The sequence below is a fragment of the Thamnophis elegans genome, chromosome 5 (genome assembly GCF_009769535.1).
Source record: "Thamnophis elegans isolate rThaEle1 chromosome 5, rThaEle1.pri, whole genome shotgun sequence".
NCBI classification, from domain to species: Eukaryota; Metazoa; Chordata; class Lepidosauria; order Squamata; family Colubridae; genus Thamnophis; species Thamnophis elegans.
In genome coordinates, this window is record NC_045545.1 from 68472587 (window position 1) to 68486866 (window position 14280).

Here is a 14280-nt window from a genome sequence, read left to right on the forward strand (position 1 = left end):
ATATCAATCACTGATAATGACTCAAAAACAGATTATTGCGCTGATTTTGAAAGATATAAAATTCCTGCTGCTTTCCCAGTGCTCCTTTCCTGTATAATCTGCCTGTTCTTGTTTCTATTTCTGTCCAACTCATTCTGTACTGGAAGAGCTGGCCCAGCCATACTAGTCAGAGTAGTCAAGAAGCAATGTTTTCAACAAGTCTTAGGCAGCGATGAAATCACTCTAGATTCATCTTAGCAGAAATCTCAAGTGGGAAACTCAGATCCTGGTGAGATGCATTATTGGTCCCTAGTGACTAAATGGAACCATCAGTTCTTACCAAGAGATTTCACATCACGTTTTCCAGGGCTAAAGAACAACCAAAGACAGTATGAGATCTGACTGACAGGTTCTCTCTCTTCACCTGCATAGTTATACTGAGTTTTCCATTATATTGAAACTTCCACCTCTGAACTTTTTGGCTGCTTCAGTGCTGAGATCATTGACTTCATCCCCTGCTTTATTGTTTAAAAAAAATAGGAGAGAAAAAAAGGAATATCTATAAACATCAGGAAGGTATTGCAATGTAACATTTCTAAACCAAAAAACTCCACTCTAAAAGATTATGAAAGTGAAAAGGAAAATAATACAGCATAATATAACTGCATAGCAACATCTGACATTCATGAGTTCACATGGGGATTTTAATGATGGGATATAGCAAATATCCAATTAGGTCTCCTTAAATGTTTTACTCAAATGTTTATCTTCAGAATAAGCTATATTTCTTTAAGACATATTCCATCACCATGTAAAGGAGACTGGAGGTCAAAAGAAGCATGCTGAACTTCAGAATTAATAACATACATTAGTATGCAAAACAGAATTCTATAATTCTTGAATCTATTATCTTAGGCTGTTAAAACTAGTGTGAAATTTTAATTTCACAACAATTGGGTCAAAAAGCTGGAACTGAGTGTTCAAATGGTTTAATGTATATGATTCTAAAACTCTCCAATCTCTTTTTAGCCCAATCTGTGCATCATAGGGCAACCATTTTTGAAGTAAGGTAACTCAAATGGGCTAATTTAAATAATGGGGTCCAAAATCCCATTACTCCCATGTAATTGAAATTTTAAGGATCTTCAGAACAGTTGCATTTGTGAACTTGTGGCCATTGCAATGTGACTGGGCTCATCCATAGTCACATGATCTTGACATCCAGTGTCTCTGCCAGCTTCCCACAAACAAAGTCATTAGGGAAGCCAGCAGGAACTCAAAAGTTACTTCCACTCCCAATCCCACTGATTTTTGCCCATCCATGATTATTCTGCTTCTTCATTAAATAAGGACATATCTCTGAAAGGATAATCAAATTTGTCATAGGTCATCTGCTTGATTCTAAATGTAGTTTACCCTACGCTACACAGTACAACAAAAACAAATCTAAAATGAAGGTTCAGATTTACATAGCTGGATTGTCAAGTTCACTAGCAATCTTTTCCCCTTCACAAGTCCTTTCTCCACTGCTGAGTTGAAGTGCTATCCACTCATCCTTAAGTAGACATTAAACACTGCCCGCATAACATTATTTGTTCCTATTGCCAATACCCATCTGCTTCTTCTTCAAATCACTTCAGTCACCTGACCTCCCTCCAAAATAAAGGTGACCAAGCCTAACAGATATGCCCAGCCTTGAGGCTACCCTTGGAGAGCACTGGAAGAAAGAGGAAAATATTAATCTGGTACATCTAAGGACAAGCTAAGGCCATCTCATTTATGGCCTGAGAATAAGATGAAGGCCATGTTATGAGGACATAACAGAAAACAAAGTTGTTGCCAAGGGCATTTTTCTGCTGCGGTTAATGCAAGCAAGAAAAGATTCTTAGATTTCTCTCTATGACATGGCAATTTATTCATTTGGTAATTTTTATACTATAATTTTAGCCAACCAGCTGAATTTTTTTTAGCTCTTCCTTTACTTCGTGGCTCTTCAACTAAAACCACATTCAGTGTGACTATAATAAGAACCCCACTTCACCAGACAGGGCAATTCCCAACATTTTGATGCAGGCAAAGAGATTAATTTGCTATAACAAAAGCAATAAAGAGCCTCTTAGGCACCTCAATAGGCTAAAGGACTTGTGAAATAGAAGTTACTTTATCTAAACATGTCACAATACGTCCACTGGACCGCTCCAGTCCTTTAAGGAGCAGCTTATGAGCAAATGTTTTGGGTATGATTTGTTTACATGATCATTAATATTTTGACATATGTCTCATTTTGTGGGAGGAGGTGATGGGGAGAACCACTGTAAGAGAGATTTACAGTTATCACTGCACAGTGCAAATAAAACCAAAGATTTGCAAAGCTGTGAAACCTGTTGGACCATGGAGTGAAGGTGGGGATTTTAAGGTTCATGTAACAGAAAGATCACCATACAGAAAGGAACGAGTATCTGGCAATGTTTGATCTTTGAAGAATCTCACAACACAAAAACAAAACTCTGGATTTTTAAATATAGGATAAACTGAGACAAAGTTTTGAGCAGGGTTTTGGAGGTGTATTATGTGGCTGACATGTAAACAGGAGTTCACAAGTACCACTGGGAATTCTTCCCTCTCTCTGCCTCCCAGATTCAAAGCAGCATCTTTATTACTTCAGATTCTATTCATTTAGAACAGGGGTGTCAAACTTGAGTTCATTTTGAGGGCCACAACAGGGTTGTGTTTGACCTCGGGGGGGGGGGGGGGGGCAGGAGGCACGGCAAGGGTGGACGTGGCCAGCTCAATGTCACGTTACTCGTTGAGGGTGCCTATGGTGGCCTGAGTGCTCTGCCGACGAAAACAGGCTCCTGAGCTCTGTTTTTGGCTGCAACGGCTTCCTGCAATCCTCTGCCAGCGGCCCTCCTAATATGAGCTCCTTCACTGGCAGAGATACCGCAGGCCAGTCCTTCAGTGTTTCTAGGGCAGCCCCGCAGGCCAGATCTAAACAGATTCAGGCCACGGGCCTTGAGTTTGACACCCCCGATTTGGAAGGTATCTCCACTCTATCAATTGCTGCAGTAGCATGTACCAAGCTGTTATTCACTATCCTCTCTGGGCAGCTTTCTGCTTTCCTTCTTGTTAATGGTCATTTTTGTTATTTTTACAATCAACTGAACAAAAGCACACAACCTGAACAAAAATCATGATGGGACAGGTATATTAGCAATTTCTTCTCTTTCCATTTTGTGTGTAGTTTGGGTTTGGGTTTTTGGGGTTGGGCCTTTTTTTTTGTTACTTTGGAACCTGTAGTCAGTCTATCAAGGTATCAATAGTACAGTGTTTTTCAACCTTGGCGACTTTAAGTCCTGTGGACAGCTATGCTGTCTGGGGAATTCTGGGAGTTGAAGTCCACAGGACTTAAAGTCGCCAAGGTTGAGAAACACTGCAATAGTAAAACATTTTTGAAAGCACACACTGATGCAAGACAGAGTACTGGCTAGCCTGTGGCAATTTCTGCTTATTCTGTGTTTTGAAGTCAATAGAAATGCAGACAGCCAAAGGTCAGCTCTGAGCTCCTTAGGAGTCAAGAAGACAAGAATGTAAACATGCCCTTAAAAATGCCTCGAGAGAGTTTTTTTTAAAATAAATGTAGCATCTCTCTGTCCTAGTGATTTGATGTAAGATTATAATGTAAGGTTATAATATAGGGGTAATGTAGGGTTAGTATTTTGACTGTTTTGTTCAAAAGATATAGATTAAGGCATAATTAATCATTATTGGAAATAAAACTTTGTCTTCCTTTTAAAATATTGTTAAAATAGCCTTACCCAATCTAGTGCCCTCCAATAGATTATATAAATTTGCAGCATAGCAAAAGGCATCAGGTTATGTTACAAGATCTTTTAAAAGTATCTGCTTATCTGAAACCACCCTCAAGAGAGCTTTTCACACATGCTTCGTAGGCACACACAGTACACATTTTCATAGTGTCCTTCAACCTTAATATAAATGCCTTTGCTTCTAAATTAGATAATGTTGAACCAAACCTGACATCCGCTTCCAAACTAAAGATGGCAACCCTTTTGAAGGGGTTGCCATCTTTAAAGTATCTGTATCCTGGTCTGTGATCACAACTAAAGATTGAGTGATTAAAATAAAACTGTAAAACAACTTGTTTCAACTGAACGCCACTCTTCTTCTGTAAAAAGAGAAAGATCTAAAATAAACCCTACTTTACCCTAAACTTTTTAAGTCAAGAGCCTACTTCAAAATGGACAAAACACCATCTCCTTTGGCAGATAGGTGTGGAGAAAAAGGGGAGGAAAACCAATGTTAGTGTGCATGTCTAAGAATGGGAAGGAAATGCAGGCTATGTAGCCACACAATTCTTATGCAAAACAAGTGCAACAATTACTGTGAATTCGTGGATGGTGGCAGACACACATTAGGTAACATAACGTGATTGCCGAACGTTATTACAAATATCACTTCTACGGGTCTATGTTTCTTGTTTTTTTGACAGGGCGATCCCTTGGAAATCTGAACGCGAACTGAGCACCTTTTTCAAGATCCTCACTAAGACCTCAGGAGCAGACACAAAAAAAGTTTTTTATTTCACCGGATTCTAAAGCGATCTCGTAAGTGGGTGTCCCCCCCCTTATTTTCGGTCCTTCGCCCCGCCTGACTCACAGATCCCTCGGACGAACGGACCACACGGATCTACTTTGTATTAAGAGACCTACCTCTGCCACCGCGTCACAAGCCCAGCCCTTCTTTCCACCACGGGTCTCAACACTCACGTGGAGCCTCAGAACTCCCCCCACCGAGGCACAAAAAGCCTCGCCTTTCAGCCGTTGGCCGTCTCTGATTGGCTGGGGCAAGCGGTTACCATTCCGGCGGCGGGCGGGCTCCTTTGTGACGCCACAATCAGCTGTTTGAACGTTCCAATTTCTGAGCCAAGATCAACTGGGGATTCAGCAATCCCCGAAAAATAATAATACGAGGACTACATTTGGGGAGGGAGAGCGTCCGGATGCAAGGGCATCTGCATGCATTTTGCAGCGTTGCATATCTTCTGGGAAGATCAGAGACACAATTGACATTACCGCCGCAACCTTCTCCTTTTCTTGCTCGAGTTTAATATTTTTTTTCCCGGTGGGGTGTCTTTTAAAACAAAAAACAATCCTCAGTTCTATTATGAACCTTAGTTGTTGATTTCAATTAAAACTACCTCACAGACTTCGCCTAATGCTGGTGCTGTAAAAAAAACCTTGTAGGGTTTTTTTTATGTGTGTGTGCTTGTGGCGTGATTTACAAAACAGTTGATGACATTAAAAGGCAAGTGAAGGTAAGTGATGCTCTCCCTCTCTCCGGCAATTTATTTTTAAAGTGGAGAACCCTCTCTTTGTGGGAAAGAAGCCCCCTGCGATAGATACTGCATGCTGTAGATGTTGCTCGGGTCTTTGTTTCTTTGTTTTCTGTTTCTTTGGCTCAGCACCGCATGTTTTCTTTTTCGCAGTAGCGTTTGGCATTCGGTTTTGATACCGATTTTCTTCCTGGGGTGACATTTTTAATTGTCCTTTGTATTTGGCAGCACATCTTAGCGCCTTGGCGCTTCGTTGTAGATTTCTTAGTATGTTGTTATGGACGCCTTGTGGTTTCATCTTCTGGTTAGCAGGGAGAGAGACCAAGCAGCCTTATTCGGCGCTAGCAGAATAGATCAAGATCTTTGTTTTGAGTTGAGAAACCAGACTCGCTAGGTATGGGGTGGGTGGAGTGGGGGGAAAGCTATTGGTGGTATCTTGTTTACTTTAAACCACTTGCGGGTGAAAACTGATGCGAATGTGTGCGCGTATCATATGAGTGTTAAGGTTTGGCATCCCAGGGTTAAAAACAGGTGCGCTGATTATCCGCTTTACACTTTACAAATTAGTTCATGGGGAAAGGAACCGCTATTAAACAAAAGGCTGGGTGGGGGGATGTCAGAAGGTGCCCACGAGGAACTCGGGATTTGAGTCGTTTGACTGGCTTCCTCGATGGTGCAAAAAGAGCCTTTTGTCTTTGACTTTCTTTGGGGAACCATCAAGAAGAGGCACAGCCAACCCGCAGAAACGACTAAAATTCGGGGAGGGAAGGAAGGAAAGATGCGGAGAGGAGGAAGGGAAGACCAGCTGTGCCTAAAGTCCCAGTCCTAATGTCCCCATTTATTTGTACCCATTTCCTGTGTTCTTATTCATGTTTATTATTCTTAATTCCTGTTTTCTTGTACATGAGTGACAGAATAAATAAATTTTAAAACAAATACCACCCCTCGCCTTGTTGGTGCGGAGGCTCGCTTCTCCCTCTCATTGAGGTCATAGCAGGCGCTGGCGGATTGCAAAGGGTTCCTTGTAAATTAGCTGCAGATCTCAGAACGGGGACTTTGCGTTCAGTTGTAGCCTTGAGCGCCAGTTTACCCGTAGCTCTGCCAGGGAGGGGATTAATAGAGGCAATCCGGCCCGGCTCGCTAGATGAGGAGGCGTGAGATGGGTCCCTTACAGCTAATGCCCAGCTAGATGTGGGGCGGCTGTTGGCCCGGTTTTGCTCGGTCTCTTCCTTCCGTTCGTGTTGCTTCGCTGGCGATTTCACCTTTGGTGGAGCTGGGCGAAGGGACTGATCGGACCGCCTCTCTGGGTTTAGAAGTGCCCAGTGTCCCTCTGATTTTCAGGCGCGTCCTTGGATGGACTTGGGTAAGGCGGAGAGGCTGGAAAGGAAGGGATCTGGAAGTTCTCCTTTTGAGATCCCTGGCAAGTAGCGTTGGGTAAGACCAGGCAGGGCCTTGCGTTTTCCGAAAGGACAGGGCTGTTGTGTGACATCAGCTTCTGATTTAAAGCCCACTACGTCAGATACAATAAAGTAGAGAATGGGTATCTTTTTCTCTTTAAAGACGAAACGGGTGGGGGAAGAAAGGGAGCAATGATGTTAAATGACAACTTTCTAGATCCAGTTCCCAATGGGGAAAGGGGAAGAAAAAAAAAAGAACAAACACCTAATTTCGTGGATGTCACAGTAATTTCTCCTCTTTCTCGCATCCCCCGTTGCCTTCTCTTGCTGTCTTCTTTTGTTATTCGCTTCTTCGTCAAGGGATTAAGATTAAAAAACTGGTTTCTGTTGCCATTGGCTGCCTGGGACTGAAAGCCTGTGTTGACGGTCTCCTCATTTGCATATGACATTGTGACGTCACCAAGGCCAGCCCTTTTCAATCTCCCTCCTCCCTCTCCCCACCCACGCATGCTGAAGCTGTCCTCTTTTGACCTGGGTGGATGGGCTGTCATGTTTTGGAACGCCGGAGTTTGGGCCTCAGGCCTTCGATAATTTGATGGCAAAGGCCTGCGGGATAGCAATGTCACCTTTTTTATTTTGGTATCGCTGGAAAAGGAGATTTGGCAGAGGTATCAAGTAAAAGACAAGTGGAAGGCTGAGGTGGATTGACATCAAGATCAGTTTATCTTCATTAGGGATAGCTTTGCAGAGTAGTTCGAATTTCAGTTCATATTTTAGCAAGCATAATTTAATGACTGGCTGGGCAAGTCAAATCTTAGATCAGTGTTTCTCAACCTTGGCAACTTGAAGATGTCCGGACTTCACCTCCCAGAATTCCCCAGCCAGCAAATGCAAATGCTGGCTGGGGAATTCTGGGAGGTGAACTCCAGACATCTTCAAGTTGCCAAGGTTGAGAAACACTGTCTTAGATGCATTGCTAAAATGGGATCTGCAAATGTGGGATTTTCTAATAGAAGGGGTGTGTGGAAATTTGGATATAATTAATCGTGGTAATTTGAAATTTATGCACACATACACACACTTTATAAAACTATAAACTATAACCTGCTCTGAATCAGAGAATTACTTATGTTCTATTATTTGGCATACTTTCAATAGGACACAGAAATAGCTATGACTCTAAAATCCTATTTCACTTAATCTTATTCAGCAGCCCTTTCAAGTGTCTGAGACTTCTTCCATGGGCATTCTCTAATCACATACTGTCACTGTTTTCTTATCTTCATCTGGAATTGAAAAAGTTATTTTACATTTAAACAGTACTAGGCCTAAAATTATGACTCTTACTCTGTATGAGAGGAAGGCAGGGGAACAAATGTATTTTGAGATATCATTGTTATGCTGAATATTATTTAATCAGTAAGAATGCATTCTTGAACTGAAAGATCTTGTTTTCATCTCTGCATTGATTAAATAATTATGCAGATGTTTTTGATTTTGATATTCCGGCTGAGAATTATTAAGAGTAAAATTCTAGCACATCTGAAAGATAACAGATTGTGAAAGTCTGAAGTGCAACTTCTAAAATGAGGCTACATTCAAAGAGTCTAGGTTTTCCTGAAATGTCAACATTTTTGACATGTATGGCTTTATATATTCCAAGTATTATATGCTCTATAGTGTTCACCTGACCTGGCTGCCATCTTTTTTTTTATAGCACATGATTACATAGGATTCCAAGATGTCTAAAATAGTAGATGAACTAATAATGCTAAGAAATCTGGGAATATATTAATTGCAATATGAAAGTAAACCACTTTTGTAATAAAATAAAAGTATAAACATTTTACATTTTCTTCTGCAGCTGTATGGACTAGGAAAGTATTTAGACGTTCATCAGTATCCATGAAATTACAAATGATGGATTTGGACACACCAGGTATCTCAAAGATGAACTGTGATTGTAAATTGTAAATGTAGAATAGAATTTCTGTGACGTTACTTGTGGTCTAGCTATGGAGTTCAGCTATCAGCTATGTTTGATGGCAGCCTCTTAAATCCATCCAGATATTTAAGAAAAATATCTACCTACTATAGACAAAGATTGTAAAGTCTACATCTTGATATAAGAAATACAGTTGAGTAGAGATACCAAAGTGAGGGGTAAAGCTATTATTTTGCATTAACTGTCCTATCTGAATAGAAGCTGATGAATTCCACAAAGATCATAAGCACATACTGTGATGATGACCTTATGAATATTCTTAGGTATGTTTTGTAAAGTTTTCCTTGGCAACCATTAGTGGTCATTCTGCTCTGAAGTTTCTACTAAAAAGTCTTCATTCTAAAAAAAAATTTTAATTTAAAAACTCTGACTTGGCTGATTACCAAAACATGCTCCTTTCTGTATCATTCTTTTCCCATCCTATGTTCTTATCTAACTTGATAATTTTGGAAAGCCTGAGCTTCGTAATACAGAACTCAAAAGAGAATTAAGCTGTGACTTGAAATGTTCAAATCAATGTACAACCCATTGAAATATGAAACAAATTTCCAATAATGCAGTAGAGGAGAAATCCAGAAGAACATAGTGCTAGCACTTTTTTTTAGAGCTGGTATTGATGTCATCTTCCAGAGTACAAGAATACCGTAATGGATAGAATTCGGTTGCTCTATCAACTGAATGAGGGGATGACAAGATCTTAAAAGCATTAGAGTCAGATTATATAGAACAAAAATAGACAATGCAGTGTCCACAGCACATCATACCCAGCACTTCCTTTGGTCCTCATCAGGCTCAGAGCCTATCTTAACTTTTAAAAGATTTTTTAAACAAAATTAAATAGAAAGATGGCTCATTGTAAACCAGAATGCCACCTGCTAGCCTCATATTTATTTCCTGCAATGATTTTTTGGAGCGATAAATGTTGGGAAGCTAGAGAGCATGCTGAGAGGCTGGTTTCTGATAAATGTAGAAATATATGGCTATGTCTTGCATAATTATTTTGTGACTAGATAATTCTCACATAGCAACTGTTTTATAAGTACAGGTAGTCCTTGACTTACAACAGTTCATTTAGGGACTGTTCAAAGTTACAAAAGCACTGAAAAAAGTGACTTGATGATCATTTTTCACATTTACGATTGTTGCAGCAATCCCATCATCACGTGATCAAAATTCAGATCGTTGACAACTGAGTTATATTTATGATGGTTGCAATGTCCCGGGATCATGTGGTCACCTTTTGAGACCTTCTGACAAGCAAAGTCAATGGGGAAGCTAGATTTACTTAAGAACAGTATTACTAAGTTAAAAACTGCAATGATTCACTTAACAACTGTGGCAAGAAAGGTTGTAAAAGGGAGCAAAACCCACTTAACATTTGTCTCACTTAGGAACAATAATTTTGAGTTCAATTGTGGTTGTAATTTGATAACTACCTGTATGCCTAATGCATTTTCACAAAATTCAAAATAAGCCCTCTGCCAAAAATGTTGCTTACTCAATACAGAATAGATCAATAAATTTAAAAAAAAATAAAATGCTGAATATGGTCTTCTTTTTCTTTGATATTATTCATTCTTGCCTCTGTTTAAAAATTAATCCTTTTAAGATGGATTTCATTTCCTACTAAATGTGAGAGATTGGATTTCTACTAACTGAATTACTTTTCTTAAAACTTTATAGTTTCTATACATTCATATTATGCAGTCAGAAAAAGCAGCCCTAATGAACTGTCAGGAAAATGCGTACAGATTTCCAGCCGCTTGGATGGTACTGCTAGTCTTGATAAGGAATCATTATGTAAATATTTAAGATAAGCTCCTGTCGTCCAAAGTTGTTACTATACTGATACTAAGCTGGGTAGTTTTCGGGCAGATCTTACAATTCTAAACAAAAAAGTCTCTTTCTCTCTCCCTCTCCCTCCTCGGTATCATATAATAACTTTGGAATACAGGAGGTTATCTTACTCTTTGTATTTCTTTGCCAAATATTCTTTCCTAGTTTTTTCTCCCAGTTTTTCAAGGGCAAAAATGTGGAAGTGTATTCAAAATGAAATAAGAAATTGATTTCCTGTCTAAATTATGCACCAAATACCTTTCTGCAGCCTGAGAGCCTGCAAATATATTGGGATTCAATTAGTTTAGCTAGGAAATGTGAGAACTGCAATACCCAATTTTCTGAAAGTACCAAGATGAAAATTATGCTACACAGCTTAGTTCTCCAATAGCCAGTTCAGCTTTTGTATATTTTTTCGTTGCTTGTGTAATAAGTAATAGATATTTTCCTGGGTGATATTAACTTTTGCATTCATGCAAATATAAATATACTGTGTGTAATACTGGGCATGACTCACTTAATTGCCACAGTCTTAATGCTCGGAGTTCCACTCTCAATTTTGGTTGTAAGCCACAATTAGTATTGTTACTAATTAGATACACTTTTTCAGTTAAGAGAGACACCCCACACTCAGATCCAGAAAAGTTTACTTAGGATAAATTTTTTCCCCACCTCAGTCACAAGTCTAGATCAATTGCTGACTGGGGAAAGGGAAGTGATGCTCACATAAATTTGTGACAAGGAGGAATTAAATTATCCCTAATGTGAGAGATGCATGTAGACATAGCTGAGAGCAAACCGGAAGGAAGATCTAGAACAGGGGTCTTCAAACTTGACAGCTTTAAGACTTGTGGACTTCAACTCCCAGAATTCTTCCTCCAGTCATGTTAGTTCAGGAATTCTAGGAGTTGAAGTCCACAAGTCTTAGACTTGCCAAGTTTTGAAGATCCTCAATCAAAAGCAGTGTATGGTAAAGTTGTATAAACATTAGAAAGCAAAAAGACAGGGCAAGTTTTAAAGCCTTTCTGTTTTTATAGAAAAACAGACTTCATTGATGGTTTTCCATTTCTCAAGTTGTATAATTGGGCTGACAAAGCTGGCATTATGCTTTGGGGGTGAGTCAAGGGGAGTGTCCTTTAGGCAAGCCTCCATGAAAATCGCTTCCAATCGATGAAGAGACCATGATGTTTTCCTTCCCTTGGAACAATGGTGTTTGCATGCAGATAGAAATGGTTGTGATATGGATCAGTTATCTGAGGCACATCTGCTTCACTTTGCCTCCATCAAATAAGAGCAACATGGCTAATATAAAATTTAATTTTAAAAAAGGAAGAGCAATATTCCTTTTCAAGATGAACCATCTTGCTAAGGCAGATCTGTACCCACTACTGTTCAAACAGAGGCGGGAAGGTCTTTTGTCAAACAGAACACCCTGCTTGCTGTTCCTTCCTTAAAAAGAAGGCTGGGCCAGATGGCCTGTAAGGTTTTGATTCTGTGTTAAAACTATGATTCTAAGTTAATCTGGACAATACAGAGTTCGACAAGACACCCATGTGGGCAGGCAGAACTATTTAAATGAGTGGTTTCCTACTACATACCGAAGATCTTTGTCTGGAACAGTGGTGGGTTCCTACCAGTTTGTATTGGTTCGGCCGAACCAGTAGTAGTTTGGCAGCCTGAGTTGCTGGAACCGGTAGCAACCAAGGTCTGCTTACACCCCCGAATCAATTCTCCACAACGGCGCCATCTTGATTTTTGATTATGCGCACGCGCAGGACAATTTTCATTGCACAAATTATTATTTTTTTAACATTTTGTGCATGTGCAGACTTATTTATTTGCAAATGTGAGCAAAGCTAGCGTGCACACACAAAATTTGTGCATGCACTGAACCGGCAATAATGCCGGAAGCAACCCACCCCTGCTCTGGAACAATGTTTTAGAAAGATTGGTTGTGTCTGAAAGGTTTTGAATTCGATGAAGGAGATTACCGAATGTACTTTAAGTTCCAGAATTTGGAAGGCTGTAACTGGTCCTTATGCTAGAAAGGAGAGGAAAGTCACTGTCTCCCATGAGTTTAATCTCTCTCCCTGACAACAGATGGCTATTAAGCTTACTAACGCATAATTCCAATGGTATAATTTCCTCCCCCCTTTTGGAAGGGAAAGGGGGATACATATGGTTATTCCCCTATCCAGCCTTATCCTGGGGCAGATGCTTTCAGAAGTAGGTCATCTACAGATATCTACTCAGCAGGTTTATTTTGCTCATGCCCCAGCATAGCCACATTTCTAATATTTCTGATCCTGAAGACGCTTACACATTTCTATCTAGATGTTCACAAGTAAATATCATGTCGTTTAAGGGGATTCTTGGGGCCAGCAAGGAAGACATGGCATAAAACAAAGGTTATGGCTACTTTATGATTGATTTTATTTTTCTATAGATGAGACTTTCAATTAAATGCAGCAGTTGTATAAGGCTCTTGTTAGTGTTTCAGCCAGTTCTTCTTTTATCAGAGTACTCTCTTCCAAGGGATCTGTGGGGAAGGATCAAAAAATCAAGATGGTTTCTGTGACTATATATTATTCAATTACCTATAAAAATGGGGACGATGGTGTTTCAATTGCTTAGTTGTGGCCACTGTCTTGCCTTTTTCACACAAACATCACACTCAAATGTTCATGTCCTTTTCCATTTTTCTTCTCTGATGCTTGAAAATCATGATTTTCAGTCTTTAGTTACTATTCTGGAGGATTTTTCCACTGCTGAATATTTTTTTTAATATTATGTGAACCTTCATTTTAATGGATCTACTCTTAAAAAAAGGAAAACTTCTTCTTTGAATCAAGCTTTATTTCTGCTCACTTCAAGGGTACATTCATGTACCTCTTTTGGCAATAATATTGATGTGGGTTGCCACTGACATTTTCCTGAATGTTTTTGCAGATATTTCCTGCTGGTCTTCTATCTACTGTGTTTCCCCAAAAATAAGACTGGGTCTTATATTAATTTTGCTCCAAAAGATGCATTGGAGCTTATCTTTTGGTTATGTCTTATTTTCTGGGAAATATAATACTAAATGCATACGTCTGGCTGGCGATCTTAACGGAGTCTTATTTTTGGGGTAGGGCTTATATTATGAGCATCCTGAAAAATAATGCTGGGGCTTCTTTTCCAGTTGGGTCTTATTTTGGGGAAAATAAGGTAAGTGTTAACTGAATTCACTGGTTATCTTTTAGATAAAGAAGACAGGTACTGCCATGAGTCTTGGTGAGTGCCTTAGGTATAGGACTAAATTTGGTACTCATCCATTGTGTTTACAAATTAATTAATAGCATTAGTTTGTGTGTGTGTGTGTGTGTGTTTGTTTGTGGCCCTGGTTCAAGCCCAGGTCATGTGTCATCTTTGACTCTGGAGGAGGAGGCCGTCCCCTGGACTAAGCTGGTGTGCAATTTGGGAGTCGTCCTGGACTCACAGCTCCTGCTCAAGGTATTAGGTGGCAGCTCTGGCTACTGAGGCCTGTGCTCAGCTTTGTCACGTGCGCCAATTTCACCCTTTTCTGGACCGAGAGGCCTTGCTCAGAGTTATTCATGCTTTGGTCACTTCCCACTGTAATGCCCTATATGACATGGGGTCAGGTTATGTGTGAAACTGCCTCTCCCTAAGAACATCTGCCCATTCTACCAGATTGAATAAAATGGGCACAT

General features: G+C 39.9%; 1 protein-coding gene across 2 annotated transcripts in view; it reads left to right on the forward strand.

The window, feature by feature from the left end:
• The first annotated feature begins 4928 nt into the window (after positions 1-4928).
• The window catches only part of TP53INP2 (tumor protein p53 inducible nuclear protein 2), a 33853-nt gene continuing 24501 nt past the window's right edge, over positions 4929-14280 (forward strand). For both annotated transcript variants that reach the window (XM_032217282.1, XM_032217284.1), the window contains exon 1: positions 4929-5314. The gene's annotated coding sequence lies outside the window, so the exon portion shown is untranslated. The remainder of the gene's footprint in view (positions 5315-14280) is intronic.